The sequence below is a fragment of the Vidua chalybeata genome, chromosome 7 (assembly GCF_026979565.1).
Source record: "Vidua chalybeata isolate OUT-0048 chromosome 7, bVidCha1 merged haplotype, whole genome shotgun sequence".
NCBI lineage: Eukaryota > Metazoa > Chordata > Aves > Passeriformes > Viduidae > Vidua > Vidua chalybeata.
The window spans coordinates 37,471,585-37,493,606 of record NC_071536.1 but is presented as its reverse complement, the minus strand read 5'-3'; positions in this window follow the sequence as shown (position 1 = coordinate 37,493,606).

Below are 22,022 nucleotides of genomic sequence, written 5' to 3'. Positions count from 1 at the left end.
TGCACGAGGGAAATAAACAGATGGGAGAGTTTTTCCACAAAAATGCAAATAGGTTGTAAAAATGTCTGCAAAAATCTAAATACTCAGGGAGAATGTGCCAGTCGGGATGAATATTTTGACAAGGAAAAGGGAAAGAAAGAGGGAGAAGTTAAATGATGTCAGAAGGGATTGTTTGGGTTTCCCTGATAAAATCCTGCAGCAAGAACTAAAGTTTATTTTATTAAGGCTTTGCACCCTATTTAATGATATAAATGTCTGTACAGAACTAAATTCACAAGTCAAATTGAAATGGGCTTCAATGCTGCTAAATTAATTTATTTCTTTAATATAAACTGTTTTGTTTTTTTTTTTAATAAACTGGGTTTTTTTTGGGGAGGAGAGGATTGATTTTTCCAGGAAACATGACCATGAAGTTCTGGAGTGCTGTCCCCCAAAGAAGGGGAACCTCAAGATATTTAGGTGCTGCTGCAGCTCTGTGAGGCAGAATGTGGCCAGAAATTCCTGCTGGAATACACTGGGGAGGAAGCCAAACCATTTAACTTACTTTGCTGTAATTTCTCCAAGTAATTCTATTTTTTCCTGTTTTTTTTCTTCCCCAAACCCAAATCTTAAAGGTCTTTTCCATCCTAAAGGATTCTGTGATTTGGTAAGGGAGGGGACTTCTTGTAGGCCTGGGGAAAGATCCTGGGGGAAAGCCTGGCCAAATTGGGATGTGATCCCAGATGATCACATCTGATGATTTGCTGATTTTTAGGATGAGGGCTGCCCACGTGAGGTGGTTTGGATGGCTGGAAAATCTTGGAAATGCCCCAGGAGCAGAAGTGCAGGAGGACAAGGAGGGTTCTCAGCCCCAAATGCTCAGCCCAGGCCGAGGGCACTGCAGAAAACGTAAATAAAATCCAAATATTTCACCTACAAAGCTGGCATTTCTAGCTCAACATCTCTGGGACTTCACCGCTGGCCTGGCTGCTGTGCCAGGCCTGGAAATCGCTTTCCAGGAAGGGATTTCCCCAAAACCCACCCTGAGCTCCCCTGGGCCAGCCTGAGGCCGTTCCCTCTCCTCCTGTCCCTGTTCCCTGGAGCAGAGCCTGATCCCCCTGGCTGTCCCCTCCTGGCAGGGAATTCCAGAGAGGGAAAAGATCCCTCTGCATCCTCCTTTGCTCCAGGCTGAGCCCCTTCCCAGCTCCCTCAGGAATTCTCCAGCCCCTTCCCAGCTCCCTCAGGAATTCCCCAGCCCCTTCCCAGCTCCGTTCCCTTCCCTGGCCCTGCTCCAGCCCCTCAGGGTCTTCCTTGCCGTGAGGGGAAAATCAAAAAGTGGAGAAAACGTGAGGGGGAAAAAAGTGTGGGAAGTTTGGGGAGGGCTCTGCTGCAGAGCTTTTCCCTTCTGGATCCTCCTTTGCTCCAGGCTGAGCCCCTTCCCAGCTCCCTCAGGAATTCTCCAGCCCCTTCCCAGCTCCCTCAGGAATTCTCCAGCCCCTTCCCAGCTCCCTCAGGAATTCTCCATCTCCTTCCCAGCTCCCTCAGGAATTCTCCAGTCCCTTCCCAGCTCCCTCAGGAATTCTCCAGCCCCTTCCCCAGCTCCGTTCCCTTCAGGTCTCTCCTGCCATGAGGGAAAAATCAAAAAGTGGAGAAAATGTGAGGGGAAAAATAAGTGAGGGGAGTCTGAGGAAGGCTCTGCTGCAGAGTTTTCCCTCCTGGATCCTCCTTCTCTCCAGGCTGAGCCCCTTCCCAGCTCCCTCAGCTGATCCTGGTGCTCCAGCCCCATCCCCAGCTCCGTTGTTCCTCTCTGGACATGGATCCTGCCATGGATATTTATGATAAAATTCCTTTTCTCACTGGTGAAGGCATCAGAGTCGTGGTCCTGAGGAACCTGACGGTGTCTGGGGCAGCAGGATTTGGTTACAAGGAGTTGGAATCGGTGTGAAATATTCCCTGGAGAACCATCCTGAGGGGCTGCAGGGGTGTCAGTCCCAACTCCCAACCCCCAGCTGGCACAACTATTTGTTTTTGTGCGAAAAAATAACAATTCCCTAATAAAATCATTTTAAGTGCATGACATTCTGCTGGGGAAAAAAAAAAAAAAACAAAAAAACAAACCAAACCCACTCATTCTGGGGGAACAGTCAAAACAATTATTAGCTCCAATTTCCAAGTCATTATCTGCCAGGGTGACATGGCATGTCAGGCACAGCCATGTCACAACGTGCCATCCCCTGCTGCAGCTAATGGGAGGTGGCAGCCCCTGAGCCGGGCTGGGGACAGCATCCTGCCCACCCTGGGGACAAACGGAGCTCGGGGGGGTTCATCCCATGGAATCTCACACTGCAGCTTTTCCTGGTGGCACTCGGAGCTGCAGCTGCACTTTGGGATGTGTGTCTGTGTCTGTGTCTGTGTGTGTGTAAATCACAGTTTTAAAAAATCGCGAGAGAAATAAACAAAAACTGGAATTAGGAATTAGGAAGTGCAGCCAATCGCATTTGAACGCCCAATTTCGCCCTTTTTGGTGGTGCAGGCAGCTGGTGCAGCACCCCAGGGCTGGTGGCGTGATCCACATCCCAAAATCCCACCCTGAGGCACGGCGGGACTTTAGCAAAGGGGAAATCATCTCAAAGAAAGTTTAAGAATTAAACTGGGAAAGCTTTTCCAGTGGCAGAATATTGGGAGGACTCAAATCCCTGCTCTGTGCGAGGAGTTCCAGCAAAAACGATGCCAAGAGATCCCAATCCGACGGCAGCTCTTGGCACCGGGGCTTTCATTCAGAGCAGGAACAATGAATTTGCATCCTAGGAAACAAATGCACTCCACATGCCCTGAAACAAATAAATGGAGATATTCCTTTCTTCCACAGCCAGGAATCTTAATCTTGCTGATAAACAAAGCAGAGGGGAAAAAAAAAAAAGTCTCTGAATGTTTTCTGTGTTTTCTTTAGACAGAGACCTGAATGCTGGGGAGAAAATAAAGTGAGCTTTGTGCAAGGAGAGCTGGTGACAAAGGCAGGGCCTTTGCTTTGGGGGCTGAGACGGTTTTTTTTCCGTCCAGCTTCTGTTTTTCATGCTGGAAAAGCAGCTGGTGGGACAGGGTGGGATGTCCCCAGGGATGAGGGGAGCTTGGAGGTGTCTGCACCCCCAAAAGCCACCCAAAAGAACCTGCCCTGTCCCCACCACCCAGCAAAGCACCCAAACCAGCAAGCAGACAACGTTAGGACATCATGTCTGTTGTCATTTTCCTCCCATTCCCACATTTTCCTTGAAGTCAGGAAAAATTTCTTTGCTTTGGCACAGGGAGTCTCCATCCCTGAAAGTGCCAAAAAAACGTGAGGATGTGGCATTGCCTGCAACACTCCAGGAAAAATCCCCTCAGCTATCACCAAGATTTTGTTTCCTTTCTATTGGCAGGTGATTTTCACTTTTCCTTATGGTTCTCTCCCTATCTCTCTTAATGAAATCCTTCCTTTTTTTTTTTTTTTGGAATTCCTCAAGACTGAGCTATTTCAGACCACGTTCAGTGGTCTTTAGCTCTTTTGATTCTTATTTTTGTCATGTCATTTTGGGCAGGATGCCACCCACCTTCTGCCAAGCTCTGAGTTGTAATTACAGGGTCAGAAGTTCACCTTCCTCCAATTGCTCTTCCCTTTGAAATTCCAGCTGAATTATCCAATTTCTTGACCCGGCAAAAGGAAGGTGCCCACCTAATTATGATTCTATTTCACTTCCCCGCGATCCTTTGGCCCTCATTATAAGGAACAACAATTTCTAATGTTCCTTTCTCAAGTCTAAAGTCCTTTCTCGAGTCTAAAGCTGCTTTAGCAGGTTTTCCCTTCAGGAGAGAAGGTTAAAACCAAGTGAGATCTGAGCTGTCCCAGCTCAGGGACGACCCAGTGGTTTTCCTTTCCCACCACCATAAAAAGGGAAGACTAAACCCTTTTCTAATGGAATAAACTTGAATTCTCTCCAAGAAAAGCCTCCATCAAGGGGAGCAGATTGCTCCCAAGCTCTTGCACAAAGCCTGGCTGGATTGCGGCAGAGACAGAAATTCCTGGACTGCGGCTCAAGCTTTAATCAGGCAGAATTCCCACTGAACTCGCTGGGAATTTGAAGTCTCAGCTTTGGCCCAGCACTTGCTGGTTGCTGCAGATCTCTCCTGGCCCGGGCTGTGCTGCTGGAAGCTCTCCCTGCTGCTCTCCTGCTGCAGGACGCGGTGCTGCAGTGTGCAATCAGCCGCATTGAGATGTTCCATGCCAAATTATCGCCTTATTAATTAAAACACAAGCTGTTCTGCTGCTGCTCCTCACGCAGCTGAAGCAGAGCTTGGATCTTCTTTTTTTTTCTCCCTGCACATCCCAGCTCAGCCTCCTGCTCCAAGGACCTGGATTTTCTGCCTTGTTTCATCTTTGGATTATGAGTGATGCTTGGTGTCCCCTCACTCCAGGGGGGACAGACCCTCCAGGCTGGGCCAAGGTCACCTGAGCGTGGCACTCTCCATCAAGCTGGAACCCAAGAAAATAGGAATATTTTCTGTTTGGACAGGTGCAATAAATTAATCTCACATCTGGCTGAGCTCAGGCTGGGGCTCTGTCAGGCCGGGCCATCCATCAGCGCTGGAAGTGCAGCATTCCAGGGTCAGGAGAGGCAGGAGCTGCCCCAGTCCCCTGCCAGTCCTCCTCCAACAGCTCATTTCCAGCTCCATGGAGCCAGAATTCCACCCCCAGCAAGATCCTGGTGTGTGGTGGCCGGGAAAACCTCGGCTGACCTCAGGAATGGTGGGATGAGGACAGGTGGGATCCTGCTCCGGGCAGGGAATGCCCCGGGATGGTCAGGATGGGAATGCCCCTGGGATAATTGGTGGCTGGAGTTTTCCTCCAAACCATCCTTCCAGCTGGGCTCCAGCCTCCGCAATTCCAGCCTGTGCCAAGCCAAGGTCAGAGCTGCTTTCCAGAAACGGCTGAGGAGCACATGGAATCCCCCAGAGCCCCGAAGGAGCCAACACCTCCAGGAGAGAGGCAGCTCGGGGGGGTTTTGTTAAAAACCCAAAAGCACAACCCCTGATGGAGAGGTCCCACCACCACCCTCCCTCTGTCTCGCTGGAATTTGGCTCCAAAAGCTTTTTCCTCCCTCAAATCAGGAGAAAAGAGAGGGTTAAAAAATGCTCTCCTTGGATTTTTCACAGCCACTTTCAGGACTGCAAACCGCTTTGGAAACGTGGATTTGAACATGTGCTTATCATCAGCTGTGACCCCGTGCAAGCCCAGAATAAAAACCCCCAGTAAAAGTGCCCTGACCTTTAATTCTCCACCAGAGCCTGCAGTGCTGAGTAATTGCTCTCCAAGCCCGAGGTCTTCAGGGAGGTAGGAGCCAGATTCCTTCCTCTCTGCAATCATGGCAAGGAAAAAGGAACAAACAAACAAACAGGAAAGCTGCTCCCAGCTGGAGCACAGCTCCGGAGGGGGGAATCCAGGAGGTTATTTAAAGCTTGCAGAGGTTCCTCCTTCCAGCCACGCTTGCTGGAGGGGAAGCAAGGCCAGTTATTATTAGCTGGAGTGGATTGAGCTGGGAGATTGCAGGATATTGCCAGGATATTCCCACAGGAGTGGCTGTTCCTTCACTTACAAGGGTGTGAGGAGGCTGACGGGTAGTTCTGGCTTCTGGGGGCTCAAATCAGGTTCTGAAGCGGCTGCTGAAGCTTGAGGAACGTCACCAATTAAAAGAACATCTCACTGAGGATCTGGTTGCCCAGCAGAGGTTTTGATCCCTAAAAGAAGCCTTTTGTGCCGAATTATTTCTGTGATAGTGCTAATTTGGGCTTCTCAGTGGTCTCCTTCTTAATTCTGCTGATCACACACCATTAACTGAAGGGATGGATCCCCAAAGTGCTGAAAAACCAGTGCAGTGAAAGAATTGTCCCAAAGATCTCATTTTCTTACCCCTCCCTGCCTTCTTCCCATGGTGTCTCCCAAATCCTGCTGCTGGACCAGAGCAGCACACGGAATTGTGGATGATGTCTGGAGAAAGGGAAGGATCCAGGCAGAGCTCAGAGCCCTGGGAATGTTCCCCTGGAGAAAGGAAGGCTCCAGGCAGAGCTCAGAGCAATCCCTGGGAATGTTCCCCTGGAGAAGGGAAGGCTCCAGGCAGAGCTCAGAGCCCCGGGAATGTTCCCCTGGAGAAGGGAAGGCTCCAGGCAGAGCTCAGAGCCCTGGGAATGTTCCCCTGGAGAAGGGAAGGCTCCAGGCAGAGCTCAGAGCAATCCCTGGGAATGTTCCCCTGGAGAAGGGAAGGCTCCAGGCAGAGCTCAGAGCCCCTTGCAGGGCCTGAAGGGGCTCCAGGAGAGCTGGAGAGGGACTGGGGACAAGGGATGGAGGGACAGGAGCCAGGGAATGGCTCCCACTGCCAGAGGGCAGGGATGGCTGGGAGATTGGGAATTGGGAATTCCTGGCTGGGCTGGAGTTCCCAGAGCAGCTGTGGCTGCCCCTGGATCCCTGGAAGTGTCCAAGGCCAGGCTGGAGCAATCTGGGAGGGTGGAAGATGTCCCTGCCCATGGCAAAAGAGCTGGAATGAGATGAACTTTAAGGTTTCTTCCAACCCAGACCATTCTGGGCTTCCATGAAGTGCCCGGGGCTGAATCCAAGTCCCCAGCCAGCTCCATTCCCTCCATGGGGGTGGCAGGGCCCATTTGGCTTTGGAGAAGTGATAATTCCTGTTAAAATCCAGCAGGCATGAACCACCTTTCCTGGAGGAGGCTGTCAGATCCCCCCTGGAGCTCCCCATGTCACACTTCCCTGCTGCCCTGTGGGATTCTGTTGTCAGGTCTGTGCAAATATTCCCAGACAGGTGTCAGGGGCTCCTGGCTGTGCCCAGGAGGAGATCCCAGTCCCAGCCTGCTGTGGGATGCAGGACATGGATTTGCCAGAGGATGGGAAGCTGCCCATGGATGGGATTCCGCAGTGCTCCCCGTGGTGAGGGAGTCAGTGACTGGATCAGGGAACAACTTTCTCTGGAGGAGACAGATAATTTTCAGAGAGTTTTTTTTTTTTCCTTTAAAAAAAAGCCATTAATATTTCACAGGCCTGCAGGAAAAAGCAGGATGCCTGAATAGTTCCTACCCAGGGAACACGGCATGAAATCTCAACACCATGGGAGCTATTTTTACATCTTTTTTTTCCTTTTCATATTGCATAAATGGTGACTGATTTTATGCTCCATGATTAATTTAGACACAGAATAATGGAAATCCAGGAGCACTCATCCGGTTCAAAGGGCCAGAGCAGATAAATAATGGATGTTTACATAACTGCAATATCAATCTCAGTAACAAATGATTTGTAGGAAGTCAGCAGAGAATGGGAAGAGCTCGGAAATGCTCCTCTGAGGCAGCAGCATTGCACCAGGAGGGGCTTCAAGCAAAGCATTGCCTCATGCTGCTCCTTATCTTTGGGCAAATCTCAAAATCATGGGATGGGTTGGCTTGGAAGGGGCCTTAAAGCTCATCCCAATCCACCCCTGCCACGGGCAGGGACACCTCCCACTGTCCCAGGCTGCTCCAGCCCGGCCTGGGACACTTCCAGAGATCCAGGGAAGCTCCAGCTTCTCTGGGCACCGGTGAGCAACTCCCTGGGGGCTCCCCTGGCAGGGGAGACCCTCCTGGAGCAGATCTGTGTCAGGAACCAGAGACGTGTTCTTCGGTCTTCAGCTTCTTGTGTTATTGATATCTTATCAAAACTTCAGCACTGTCTGCAGCAGACTCTGCGTGCAGGAAAAGCAGCACAAAAATGTCCAACAATCTCTTGTCACGAGGCTTTTTAAGTCTAATCAAAAACTAAGCTACCCAATTAAGAAGTGACACCTAAATTATTTTCCTTTCTAACCCAATAACTGAGCCCTAAAGACCCGCAATGAGGATTTTTCTGCCCAGTTACAAGATACCACCCAAACCCAAGAAGAAAGAGGAAGAAGAAGAAAGAAGAAGGGAACTCAAGACAACACCCTGTACCTTCCATCTTGAACCCATCTAGGACATACTAAAAATCCTAAACCCTAAATTTCTCACCCATGTGACACACGACACTGCTCTCCACAATCTTTTTCACACTTTTGTGGTTTCTGGTTTACCTTGAGGCTTTGGAAGTTTTCTCCATGAATGAGGGTCAGAGTCAGTGCTCCCCAGAGCAGACGGAGCAATATTCCCAATGCCCTGGGTTCCCACAGGCACCCTGTGCCAGGGCCTCCCCACCCTCCCAGCCAGGAATTCCCTCCCAATCCCAAATCAAACCTCCTCTTACACCTCAAACCCTCATTCTACAAAGGGAAGGTTTTACAAATTCTTTTATGGCAGCTGGGTTTTGGGGTGTTTGTCAAACACCGCTGAATTCCCGTTTCAGCTTTCCTGCATCTCAGAGGTGTTCCCAGGGAGCATCCTGCACTTTCTTAGCTGGAGCAGAAGAACTGGGGCTGGAACAAGAAGTTGGAAAAGCAGCTGCATTGTCCCACAGAGTTGGAATGGAATCTGCTCTTCATTCAGCACCTGCTCCAAAGACTTCCTCACGGATCCACAAATCCAGGGTTTTTTTTTTTTTTTTTTCACCTGTGCACACCCAGAGAGATCATCCCATTCCACTTCCTTCCATGGACAGGGACACTTCTACTATCCCAGGCTGCTCCAAGCCCTGTCCAAGCTGGCCTTGGACACTTCCAGGGATCCAGGGGCAGCCCCAGCTGCTCTGGGCAATCGTTAGATCCTAACAAGATACAACTTTTAGCCAAGTTCCCTTCCAACCCAAACCATTCCATGACTGAATTATCCTGGCACTGGCTGTCACTGACCTGCTGAAGAACACATTGTACCTGATTTATTTTAACCAGGGGAGAAACTGCTCTCACTTCCCTCTTGCCTCCAAAGTTGGGAGTTCTGCAATTCTTTTTCAGGAAACCAAAATCTGCTAAAACCCTGTGGTGTTTGCATATTTTAATACAGCTGAGCGAGGCGGTTCTGGACACTTGCTGATGTGAAATGTCAGGGTAGGTGGTTATATAAATGTTATTTTTAGATGTGATTAAAAAAACCCACATTCCTTTAATGCTAACACATTTTTCCCCCCGCCAGCTCGCTGGAATTAAAAGGCTGTTTAGATATTCCAAGATGGGATTTTATTTTTGCTTGTGGCATAACAATTGAGGCAGCCTAATTGTGCATATGTTAATGGTTTGTTTTAAGAGAGAGCCTTACAGGGCTGCTCAGCAATAATTTGGCTTTGCCCTGCACAGACCTTTCCTTGTAAAACTCCTTTATTACCTGCACAGCAATCAAGGACTAATGGGTTTTGTCCTGCTCTGCTGTGGGGACTGTGTCACGTCGCCACTTCTCCTGCTGGCAGAGAAAATATTTAATTTGGAATGTTTTATTCAGCTTTAAACCCATTTCGGGGTGATAAAAGAGAATAAGAAATAGAAATTTGGTGGGTGGATAGAGCTGGTTGTAATCTCATGGAGGGAAGTGGAGGGGCAGCTCCTGAAATCCAGAGGGACGTGGAGAGGTGGATCCATGGGAAGCTCCTGAGGTTCAACCAGGCCAAGTCCTGCCCAGGGATCAGGGAATGCCAGCACAAACCCAGCTGGGTGGGAAGGGATGGAGAGCAGCCCTGAGGAGAAGGACCTGGGGGTGTTGATTGAGGAAAATCTGGATATGGCCCGACCATGTGGGACCCAGAACCCCCCGTGGCTTGGGATGATCCCACGGCTCGGGCAGCAGGAAAGGGATTGGGATTGTGCCCCTCTGCCCCGCTCAGGTGAGACCCCACCTGCAGAGCTGCCCCAGCTCAGAGATCCCAGCACAGGAGGAACCAGGTAGAATGCCAGGTATAATCATGAGCTCCCAGCTCTGGGGTGTCCAGAGGGACCTGGAGCTGCTGGAGAGAGCCCGGAGGAGCCACGGAGCTGCTGCAGGGCTGGAGCCCCTCTGGAGCCAGCCTGGCAGAGCTGGGGGTGCTCAACTGGAGAGGAGAAGGCTCCAGGCAGAGCTCAGAGCCCTGGGAATGTTCCCCTGGAGAAGGGAAGGCTCCAGGCAGAGCTCAGAGCCCTGGGAATGTTCCCCTGGAGAAGGGAAGGCTCCAGGCAGAGCTCAGAGCAATCCCTGGGAATGTTCCCCTGGAGAAGGGAAGGCTCCAGGCAGAGCTCAGAGCCCTGGGAATGTTCCCCTGGAGAAGGGAAGGCTCCAGGCAGAGCTCAGAGCCCTGGGAATGTTCCCCTGGAGAAGGGAAGGCTCCAGGCAGAGCTCAGAGCCCTGGGAATGTTCCCCTGGAGAAGGGAAGGCTCCAGGCAGAGCTCAGAGCAATCCCTGGGAATGTTCCCCTGGAGAAGGGAAGGCTCCAGGCAGAGCTCAGAGCCCTGGGAATGTTCCCCTGGAGAAGGGAAGGCTCCAGGCAGAGCTCAGAGCCCTGGGAATGTTCCCTGGAGAAGGGAAGGCTCCAGGCAGAGCTCAGAGCCCTGGGAATGTTCCCCTGGAGAAGGGAAGGCTCCAGGCAGAGCTCAGAGCCCTGGGAATGTTCCCCTGGAGAAGGGAAGGCTCCAGGCAGAGCTCAGAGCCCCTTGCAGGGCCTGAAGGGGCTCCAGGAGAGCTGGAGAGGGACTGGGGACAAGGGATGGAGGGACAGGAGCCAGGGAATGGCTCCCAGTGCCAGAGGGCAGGGATGGCTGGGAGATTGGGAATTCCTGGGAATTCCTGGCTGGGAATTCCTGGCACAGAGAAGCTGTGGAGTGAGTCCTGAGGGGACCACGGAGATGCTCCAAGGACTGGAGATTCTCCCTCTGGAGACAAAATATGAAGCAGCAAGGCCAGGCCAGGCCATAGCAGACTTTCTGTGCCCACGAGGACTGGGATAACTTCAGATTTATTCCCTGTGGAATTCACAGACAGATTTGGAATTTGCTCTGTGTTACAACCCTCTGTTATCCCATATTTCGCCTTTCCTTGGTGTGTCCTTTCCTGTAGGGAGGCTGATAAATGCCTATTTTTATTTTTCTCGTTCTCTGCTTAATTTTAAGAATTTCTGTGGTTGCTGGACAGGACAATAAATTGGGATGTTGTTAAATAACTTAATGAGGTGTCAGGAGCCCGGAAATATTCCCGTGGCAGTCAGGCCTTTTAGCAATGGAACATTGATTCCCCCACACCAGACATATTTCTCCTATTTAACAGTTATTTAGGGGGAAATGGTGATTGGTTTCTGAGTCCATAATCCATCCTCAGCGGCTTAAGTTAATATTTAAAAATCTTTATGAGATTAAGATATTAATTCCTCCACACTGCTGGTTGTGGGCTTGTGATGCTCTGTGTGCACCGGGGCGTGATCCACATCCACAGGGTCATTTTAAGTGGGAAAAAAAAGAGGAGATAAAGGGATTGAGTGCTCATTAAGAACAAGGAGGGTGCTAATTGGGATGTTAATTAGTGGGGGTATTTGTAGGATTCGTTTGATTGGCTCAACACAGAGTGGTCACTGATCACCCAGGGAATCCAAACCTTCTCCCAGCAGGTGAATTCACTCTTCCAGGACATGGAATCATCCCTGTGATCCAAACCAGGTCCCGTGGGAAGCAGGGAGCACAAATTTAAGCCGAGGACTTTCTGAGGCAGCTGCCTGAGCTGGGACCACTGCACACAGGGATAGAGCTGGAGGGAATTTGGCCTTGGGGTGGCTCAGCCTTTCCCCAGGAAGACACTGGGAAATATTTACCAGAGGCTTTGGGATTGTTCCTGGTCTCATCCAAAGGCAGGATTTAAAAATTAAATGAAATTCCTGTCAAGGCTGGGTAAAACAGAGCAAGTCTGATATGGCTGGTCTGGGCTTCCAGGTGAATGAGGCTTTAAAGGAATTAATTCCTGGAGTGAGAGTTCTGTGTTTATGCTTTTATGTGCTGGGCTATTATCCCAGGGAAATACAAAGGGTTTGCTTTTCCCAAGTGTTTCAAGCTCCTGGGGCTGCGTTGGCACAAAGTTTATCCCTGCTGGTGCCATCCCCTGGGGCTGGGACTGAATAATGATAACGATCATTAGGCTGCTAATGAAAATAAGAGCAATTAAGGCAAATTCATGGAAAAAGTGTGAGGACAACTGGAACAAACAACACCTTCAGGTCATAACTGAACTGTGAGGACTCTGCAAGCTCCAAATCCAACGGTGCAAATGAAATACAGCAGCTCCTCGAATTATTTGGGAAGTTATTTCTGCCCCTCGTGCCCTGGAAACATCCCTGGCCAAGCAGGTTGGCCCTTGCTGGAAGGGAGGCCTTGACAGCCACTCGCTCCAGCTGACACATCCCGTTGCTACTCAGGAGTGTTTGGGAAGTGTCCCCAAACCCCAGCTGGAGGGATGAGTATATTTAGAGTTGACACACAATATGCTCTGTGTTTGCCTTGGCTGAGCCAGCTGGGCTGGGAGGAAGATGCTCTCCAAGGCAGGGCTTTACTTCGGGGCTTTTCCTGCTGTTAATTCCAAGCCCGTGCTCGTCCGGGAGCAAAATTTGTCTCTGTCTAATTAGGGAGAAGACAAGGTACCAACCAAGCTTGGGAAAAATTAATCTGCCGTGCTGATAAGAGAAAGGATTAGGTTGTTATTGTGGGAAAAATAATTTAAACTCTGAGCTTAAAGCCCAGCAAGGAAGGCAGGAGTTCTAATGGGATTTTTCAGTGGGGTGGGAAAGCTTCAGGTGACAGGAAAGGGATGCACAGAGGAACTGTTTGAAAAGGGACACGGGAAGGAGTCCAAAAGTTGAGGGATACAACTGCAAAGCTTGGGAAGTGCCTTGGAACATGGGGTGGCACAAATCAGCTGGGAGGAGCGTGGGGCAAATTATGGAGAAAGGGAGGAAAAATAAAGGCGGTGGCAGCCCCCAAAGGAGATTTCAAAATTGAAATAAGAGAACAAGCAGCTGCTCCCGGGGGAAATCCCAGTCTCTCGTTTCCCCAATTTTCTCCCACCACAGGCACAAACAATGCCCATCATGGGTGTCACTGGGGCTCACCAGGAGATGCCATGAGCTGCTTTGCAGGGAAAATGCTCCAACCCTTCAGAAACACATGGGAAAGGAAGGCAGGAATCATCAAAGAGGAGTTTTCCCTCTCCTCATGCCCCGGGTGACATTTTCCTCCCGCCCTGGCGTGGAAGATAAGGCCCAGGCAGTGATTTTCTGACAGCTCTGAAACACCTTTGCCTGCCTGTACAACACCAGCCAGCTCTTCCCGCCTTTCCCATTATTCCCCTTTTCTCTGGCAGTTTTTCTCATCTCCTGGAAAACGAGGCAGCCTCGTGCTCCTTCAAATCAAGTATTATTGGAGCCCCTGCAAATAGAAACCCTCTGGCTCTGGCTGGGCTCTTGCAAAACCAGTGGGAGGCTGGGAACCTCCCCGCTCTGGAGCTCTTGTAAAATGTTTGAAAAGGAGAATTATAGGAAAAAAAAAAAAGCCCTGGATGTACTGAAATAGCCACCCACAGGCTCCCTGAGCACAATAACTGGATGCACTAAGTCATTCCCGAGACAGTTTTGGGCGAGTTTCTGCTGGGATAACTCGGAGATAAGGGGAAATGATTCAATCACCTGGGTTCTTTTTCCTCATCCCGGCCAAAACAAAGAATAAGGAATAATGGTTTGTCCAAATGATCCAAAAAGGATCGAGGGAAATACGCAAGGTGGCCTGAAATCCATCATTTCCTCCAGGGTGAATCACAGCCTGCGCACAGCAAGGCTGGGATATTTGGGAGAGGCTCTGCCAGCCAAAGAGGCCAATCCCAGTCGTAAATTCCTCATATTTGGATACTTCCAGCTATTTTCCAACCTTGGTTACACAAATAACAACAATTCCTGCAGCTCCCTGGTGCTCCCTGCCTCACACTGGGCTGGATCATCATTAAAGCATCTTTTGTTCTTTGCCTGCCAATGCCACAGGACCGGGCTGGGATTTGCCAAGCACTAAGTGGGACAGATAAAAGCAACTAAAATAATTGGGATTTAATTCCCAGAAGCAGTGAAGTACCTTGTAAAGAGCAGTGCTTCACAGGATTTTCCCATATGGAAACAAGACAAGACAGGAGAGACATTGAGGGGCTCCAGGGTGTCCAGGGAAGGGAACAGAGCTGGGGAAGGGGCTGGAGAATTTGTGCTAATAATTGTTTTGACTGTTCCCCCAGAATGAGTGGGTTTGGTTTGGGGTTTTGGTATTTTTTCTTGGGGATTATTCTTGTTTTTTTTTTAAATAATAATAATAATAATAATAGTTGTTGCTTGGTTGGTTTGGTTTGGTTTGGTTTGGTTTTTTCCCAGCAGAATGTCTTGCACTTAAAATGATTTTATTAGGGAATTGTTATTTTTTCACACAAAACAAATAGTTGTGCCAGCTGGAGGTTGGGAGTTGGGACTGACACCCCTGCAGCCCCTCAGGACGGTTCTCCAGGGAATATTTCACACCGATTCCAACTCCTTGTGACCAAATCCTGCTGCCCCAGACACCGTCAGGTTCCTCAGGACCACGACTCTGATGCCTTCACCAGTGAGAAAAGGAATTTTATCATAAATATCCACGGCAGGATCCATGTCCAGAGAGGAACAACGGAGCTGGGGATGGGGCTGGAGCACCAGGATCAGCTGAGGGAGCTGGGAAGGGGCTCAGCCTGGAGAGAAGGAGGATCCAGGAGGGAAAACTCTGCAGCAGAGCCTTCCTCAGACTCCCCTCACTTATTTTTCCCCTCACATTTTCTCCCACTTTTTGATTTTCCCCTCATGGCAGGAGAGACCTGAAGGGAACGGAGCTGGGGAAGGGGCTGGGGAATTCCTGAGGGAGCTGGGAAGGGCTGGAGAATTCCTGAGGAGCTGGGAAGGGGCTGGAGAATTCTTGAGGGAGCTGGGAAGGGCTGGGGAATTCCTGAGGGAGCTGGGAAGGGCTGGAGAATTCCTGAGGGAGCTGGGAAGGGGCTGGAGAATTCTTGAGGGAGCTGGGAAGGGGCCCAGCCTGGAGCAAAGGAGGATGCAGAGGGATCTTTTCCCTCTCTGGAATTCCCTGCCAGGAGGGGACAGCCAGGGAGATTTGGGATCATCCCAGGGAACAGGGACAGGAGGAGAGGGAACGGCCTCAGGCTGGCCCAGGGGAGCTCAGGGTGCATTTTGGGGAAATCCCTTCCTGGAAAGCGATTTCCAGGCCTGGCACAGCAGCCAGGCCAGCGGTGAAGTCCCAGAGATGTTGAGCTAGAAATGCCAGCTTTGTAGGTGAAATATTTGGATTTTATTTACGTTTTCTGCAGTGCCCTCGGCCTGGGCCGAGCATTTGGGGCTGAGAACCCTCCTTGTCCTCCTGCACTTCTGCTCCTGGGGCATTTCCAGGATTTTCCAGCCATCCAAACCACCTCACGTGGGCAGCCCTCATCCTAAAAATCAGCAAATCATCAGATGTGATCATCTGGGATCACATCCCAGTTTGGCCAGGCTCTCCCAGCAGGATAGGAGTCTCTGGAATTCCCTGCCAGGAGGGGACAGGTGGGGAGGATTTGGGATCATCCCAGGGAACAGGGACAGGAGGAGAGGGAACGGCCCCACACTGGGCCAGGGCAGCTCAGCTTGGCTTTGCTGGCGTTTGGTGCAGTTTTCCCCAGGAAATTCCTCAGCTGGATCTCAGGAATGATGTGAGGATACAACTCAGGAGGATATTCCATCATTCCTGCCTGTGGATCCAGGCTCTGCTCCTCTCCATGCCCGGCCTGGAGGAATGTAGGTCTCTGCAGCAGCTGTGAGAGCACTCATTTCTAACAGCTCTGGAAATAGAGAGCTCTTTGCTCTCCTTTCATCCTCGATGAAAAGATCTGTGCAGAGCCAGCCCGGGAATGACGTGGGAGCAGGGCCAGGAGGAGCCCTCGGAATTAACTGGAGCTTCTCCCGGGGGTCGGCCCCAAATCCCAGCCTGGCCTTGAAAAAACTCCTGTCCCAAATACAGATCTGGGCTCTGCCTATTCAGGTCAGCTCTGGGGCCTAAATCATTCTCTGTTTAAAATGCCAGATGCTGCCTTTGAGTTACTTCTGGCAGGCTTTTGTCTGAGCACAAGGGAAAATGTGGATTTTTGCAGCATCTTAAACACCAGAAAGGATTTTTTGGCTGAGCTGCCTCTGAGTGCTGCGATACAGCACATGGATAATGCCATGTTTCCCAAGGAAAGGCTGCCCCATGTTCTGTCTTTGGAGAAATTTTGTAATGTTCTGTTCTTTAGAGAAGTTTTGGGTAGTTTAATTATAACTAATATTTGAATATTTACTTGTATCTTTGCTTCCAGAAGGTGGGATAATCACTCACTTTCTAAGAGGAAAGTCTTCAGAGCAGGAGAATATTTATTATTATTATTAAATTTTTCAAATTATTATTATTAAAAATAATGCCACCCCTCAGGATGTATCTTCTGTATTTTGCTGTTCAAGTACTCTTTGAATCACAGAATCCTGGAATATCCTGAATTGGAATTGGATCCCACAAGGATTGAGTCCAATTCTTCCACCTGCATGGGACAACACCAAGAATCCTTCCATGTTTAATTCCTATTTTCCCACCCAAATCCTGTCCTTCCCTTTCCTACATGTCCTGCTTCCTATTGAGGCAGCTTTTCCCAACATCCCATCCCGGGAAAAGCTGCACCCTGAACCTATTTAACTTCATTTTCTGCTGGAATTCTCTCTAGCTAAGCTGGGACATGAGGTAATATAACCCAGTTATTTATATAATCACCCAGAAAACCAAGTCCCAGTTGGAATTCGGGTTTTTTTTAGGGTCACTCCATAGGATCAAAGACATGGGGCTGTTCAGGGGATGATTTGGGGTGGCAGTGAGGGAATGAATCCCTGGATATCCCATGGGACATGGAATGAAACTTCTGGCTGGGGGAGGAAGGGCTTCTTCCTCTTCCTCTTCCTCCTCATCTCTGCATAACATCTGGCCACAGCTGTAGGATGAAAGCAAATAATTTGTGGGTTTTTTTTTTTTTTTAATTGAGTAGATCAATAAAACAGCAATGAATTCATGTCTTGAGCCCCCCTGTGAATGCCCTCCCCACAGGAGTCCCAAAGACCCAGAATTTGGGCAAATCACGTCTCTCCTTTCATGTCAACCCCAAAATAATGATCATTTCAGTGTAAAAAATAATCTTGTTTTGTCTTCCCTCTGCACCTGGGATCACTGATCTCTCCTCCAAAGGTAGCAGCTCATGTTTAGAGAGAAGCTGTTTTTAAATAAAGGTGTGCAAAGATCTTTTCAAAGTCATTTGTACAAAATCCTGGGTTGCCTTACCCCTGGTCAAACCTCATGGGCCCATTTCTGTGTATCAGTGCTCCTGACTTGGGAAAATCAGAAAAAAAAAAAAAAATAGGAAAACAATTAAAAAGAAAAATTAGGAAAATTAGAGAGATCAGAAGAATTTTCACCTCTGATGAGGTGTGGGCAGACAATGAGTTGGAAAATAAGGGCATGGTGTCCCAGGCTGTGCTCTGTGCCCATGCCAGCATCCATCCTCTTGCCTCTGCCCCTGCTGGCTGGGGGAACATCTGGGTTAAACCCACCCTGCCTGGGTTTTCTTCCCTTTCCTAAGGGTAATTCCTGGTTCTGCTTGGGACTGAGCAGCAGCCAGTAGCAAACAGCAGCTATAAATAAAAGCGAGGCAAAGCAGATCGCTCTTACGTGTGGCCCTGGAAAAAACCTCCCAGGCTGGGGCTGGACGAGCAAGGGAAGAGCTGTGCTATATATAAACTGGGCTTAATTAGACTGAAGTGCATCAGAAACAACAACAGAGGGCTTGGAATGTGCTGGGAAAGGTGGATGGAGGCTTGGGGTGGATCCTTAACCCCCTTTGGTGGGGTGTTCCCTACTGGTGCTCATCCAAACCACTTTGTGATGGCTTTTCCCTTAAGGAGAAGTTTGCCAGCTGTGCCAGGGCAGGTTTAGGCCGGAGTTTAGGAGGAGATTTTTCCCCCAGAGGGTGCTGGGCACTGCCCAGGCTCCCCAGGGAATGGGCACCAGGCTGCCAGAGCTCCAGGAGCTTTTGGACACCGCTCCCAGGGATGCCCAGGGTGGGATTTTGGGGGGGCCTGTGCAGGACCAGGAGCTGGATTTATGATCCTTGTGGGTCCCTTCCAGCTCAGGAGATTCTGTGATTGTTTGCAGTGCTCAACCAGCCCGGAATGGAGCAGGGAATCCCTCATGGACCCCTCAGGAGGTGCCAAATCCAGCCCTGGCCCTCTGGAGCAGGACCTGCAGAGCACACAGGGGCTGAACCTCCAGCAGGCTCTGGGCACAAGCAGCAGCTCCAAGGACCTTCCCCCTGCTCCAAGCTCAGGATTTAAAAATAAATGAGAGCAGCAAGCAGCACAGTCAGATGGACTCAAGATCACCATCAAACTGTGTTGGTTTTTATTTTTTTTTTCCTTCTCTTCTTAACTTTAACCCCTGGGTTCTGCAAACAGCACTGACAAAATGGATGGCTCCTCTAAGCTGCTCTATTTTTTTTTTTTTAGGGTAAAAATAGTGGTTTAATGTCCTTTTGAACCAGAGAAACATCTGGCTCATCTCTGTGACGCCTTGAGCCAGGGTTTTTTTGGATGGGGCAAGTGCCTGCCTGGATTTTATTCCTCATCTACGTGGGAAGCTCTCCCGTGTGATATTGCAGCTCCAGCTCGTTGCCATCTCCTCACCCCTTTGGAGTCTGCCTTTCTCTGGAGCAGCCCGGACGGGGCTGAGCTCGAGCCCCGTGATTCATCCTCCCTGGTGCTTGCTTTGACAAAGCTAATCTTTGAGAAATGTTTGAGCAATCAAACAGTCTGGGGCTCATGTGCCTCTCAGGCTCCAAACCTCTTTGGTTTCCAGCTGCTGCCAGGGGTCTCCGGGCCAACTGGAGAGAACTTAAAGGAAAACAAGCAAAAAAAAAAAAAAAAGAAAAAGAAAAAAAAAATCCCTTCTTTGTGTCTGGGTCATTTACGGTTATAATATTTCTTAATAAATGTTTTTCTTTGCTGCTCTCCTCAGTGCTGCTGCACCTTCCCTCCTTCTCCTGAGCTCAGTCACTCCAGGCAGGGCTGTCCTGGCTCTGCCAGCACCAGGAGCTCCAGGTGGGGCAATTCCTGCTCATTCCCTAACTCAATCCCGGGACGTGTCCCAGCTGTGTCCTCTGGCACCCAGAATCCCCCAAATCCTGGGCTGATCCCAGCGTGGGCAGCAGGAAAGGGGGGGGGGTTCTGCCCCTCTGCCCCAGCTCAGGTGAGACCCCACCTGCAGATCTGCCCCAGCTCAGAGATCCCAGCACAGGAGGGACCTGGAGCTGCTGGAGAGAGTCCAGAGGAGCCACGGAGCTGCTGCAGGGCTGGAGCCCCTCTGGAGCCAGGCTGGCAGAGCTGGGGGTGCTCACCTGGAGAGGAGAAGGCTCCAGGCAGAGCTCAGAGCCCTGGGAATGTTCCCCTGGAGAAGGGAAGGATCCAGGCAGAGCTCAGAGCCCTGGGAATGTTCCCCTGGAGAAGGGAAGGCTCCAGGCAGAGCTCAGAGCCCTGGGAATGTTCCCCTGGAGAAGGGAAGGATCCAGGCAGAGCTCAGAGCCCTGGGAATGTTCCCCTGGAGAAGGGAAGGCTCCAGGCAGAGCTCAGAGCCCTGGGAATGTTCCCCTGGAGAAGGGAAGGCTCCAGGCAGAGCTCAGAGCCCTGGGAATGTTCCCCTGGAGAAGGGAAGGCTCCAGGCAGAGCTCAGAGCCCTGGGAATGTTCCCCTGGAGAAGGGAAGGCTCCAGGCAGAGCTCAGAGCCCTGGGAATGTTCCCCTGGAGAAGGGAAGGCTCCAGGCAGAGCTCAGAGCCCTGGGAATGTTCCCCTGGAGAAGGGAAGGATCCAGGCAGAGCTCAGAGCCCCTTGCAGGGCCTGAAGGGGCTCCAGGAGAGCTGGAGAGGGACTGGGGACAAGGGATGGAGGGACAGGAGCCAGGGAATGGCTCCCACTGCCAGAGGGCAGGGATGGCTGGGATATCTGGGATGTCAGGGTGCCCAGAGCAGCAGCATCACATCTCTAGACAAAATTAATCCCAGTTTTCTGTGTTCTTCACTCACACACCTCGGACCTTCCTGGTTTGGGGGGTTCCAAAACAAATTGAGGGAAGCCCTCCCCTGGAGTGCACAGCCTCTAAGAACCCCCATGGAAGGGGGATTATTTGGGACAATTATCAGCATGTCCTAAACACAACTCTGAGCCTTCACACCCCCCACCCCCTTTTCTTTTTTATTCCCCTTTTATTTATTTTTTTTTAACAAGGTGTTTTTTCTCCCCTTCTCTGTTTGTTATTGTTTTCCATTCCAAGCCTTTAATGTTCCCTCACAGCCTCACTCCAGCCCAGCTGTGGAAGAGGGATCTGACACCTTCCCCCAGCTTTGCTGAAGTGTGAACACCTCATTATCCCAGATTCCAGCCCACGCAGGCGGGAATGGGCAGGAGCTCCTATCCCTCAATCTTCCTGACTCCCCGGCCGGGGTGTCTGGGTAAGAAGAGCACTGGAAATTGTTGATTTTAGTGCTCTCTTGAAAAATGTAAACTTTAGGTCTTCTCTTGGCTGCTTGGCAAGGGGGGAAGTGATGTGAGGTCTGGGGTGGGAGGTTGGGGGGAAATAAAAGGAGTTTTGTGCTGTGGAGCTCTTGGACAGCCTGGAAGAAAAGGATTCCTGGGAAACTCAGTCCCTCAGGCCACGCACCCCTCCTGGCCCCACATCCCCATCCCAGGGGCACACGAGGCACAGGATGGTCCCAAAGTCCCCACAGACCGACAGCTGTGCATGGAGAACAGCCTGGAAAAATATCCAGAGTCATTCCCACCAATCCTGGGCTCCTGCCAGGCTGAACAGACCCAGGGAGCTCAGCTCCACCACGGCCCTGCAGGAGGATCTTCATCCCCTCTTGACCCTCCCATCTTCAGGCTGAGGTCCCCGTGTTCATTGAAGATCTAAAAGATCTTCGATGTTCATCTAAAGATCTAAAAATTATTAGCGAATCCTCACATCTTACAAATTAAATCAGCTAAAAAAGCCACAATAAAAATTAAGGAGAGTGATCAGAAGGTGTAAGAGAGGCGAATGCATCCTGGGGAATTTGTCCACGGAGGTGCTTAGAGGCTTTCTCCACAAGAAATTCATCTCCACGAGCCAAGTTTGACTTCTGGGGATAAAATGGGCAGAATAATAAATGGCATATAACAAAAATTAATGGCAATAACAAAAATTAACAAGAAGAAGAAGAAGAAGAAGAAGAAGAAGAAGAAGAAGAAGAAGAAGAAGAAGAAGAAGCATAACATCAAATAAAACATTTTCCCTATGGAATTATGGGCAAGGCCATGGGGATAAGAGCACCTCTGCTCTCTGGAGAACAAACGTGGAGTGGAAAACCTACAGAGCTCAGCTTAACTAGGCTTGGCTCAAAGGCTGGTCCTCCAGCAGTTTCCTGGAGCTGATTTAAGGATCTCTGTACTTTCAGTTTCCTGATCTCAGGATTATTTCACCCAGAGTCAGTATTTTGCATTGTCCATTTTATCCTTACACCTGGAATGTCGTTAATTACAATAGTCCAAATAAATTCAATAATTTTCAGCCTTTGGTTTCCTCCAGTCCCTGATGGCCAACGATGTCTGTAGACACCAAGTTCGGAGGCGCCACCGCTGCTGGGGGGATGTCCAAGCCCCGACGCCACGTTTCTGTGGGACTCCCCATGGGTGCATGGAGAATCCCAGGATCACTGAGGTTGGAAAAGCCCTCCGAGGCCATCGAGTCGCAGCTGGTCCCGATCCCCACCTTGTCACCAGTGCCACATCCAGCCATTCCTTGGACACCTCCAGGGATGGGGACTCCAGACCTCCCTGGCGGTGCCAATCCCTGACCACCCTTTCCATGAAGAAATTCCTCCTGAGAAGAGAGGGAGCAGGACCTGGATCTTCTTCTTCGCCTTTCCTGCTTTCTGTCTCTTGTCTTCAGTGCACAGAGCAAACCCCAAATGGTTA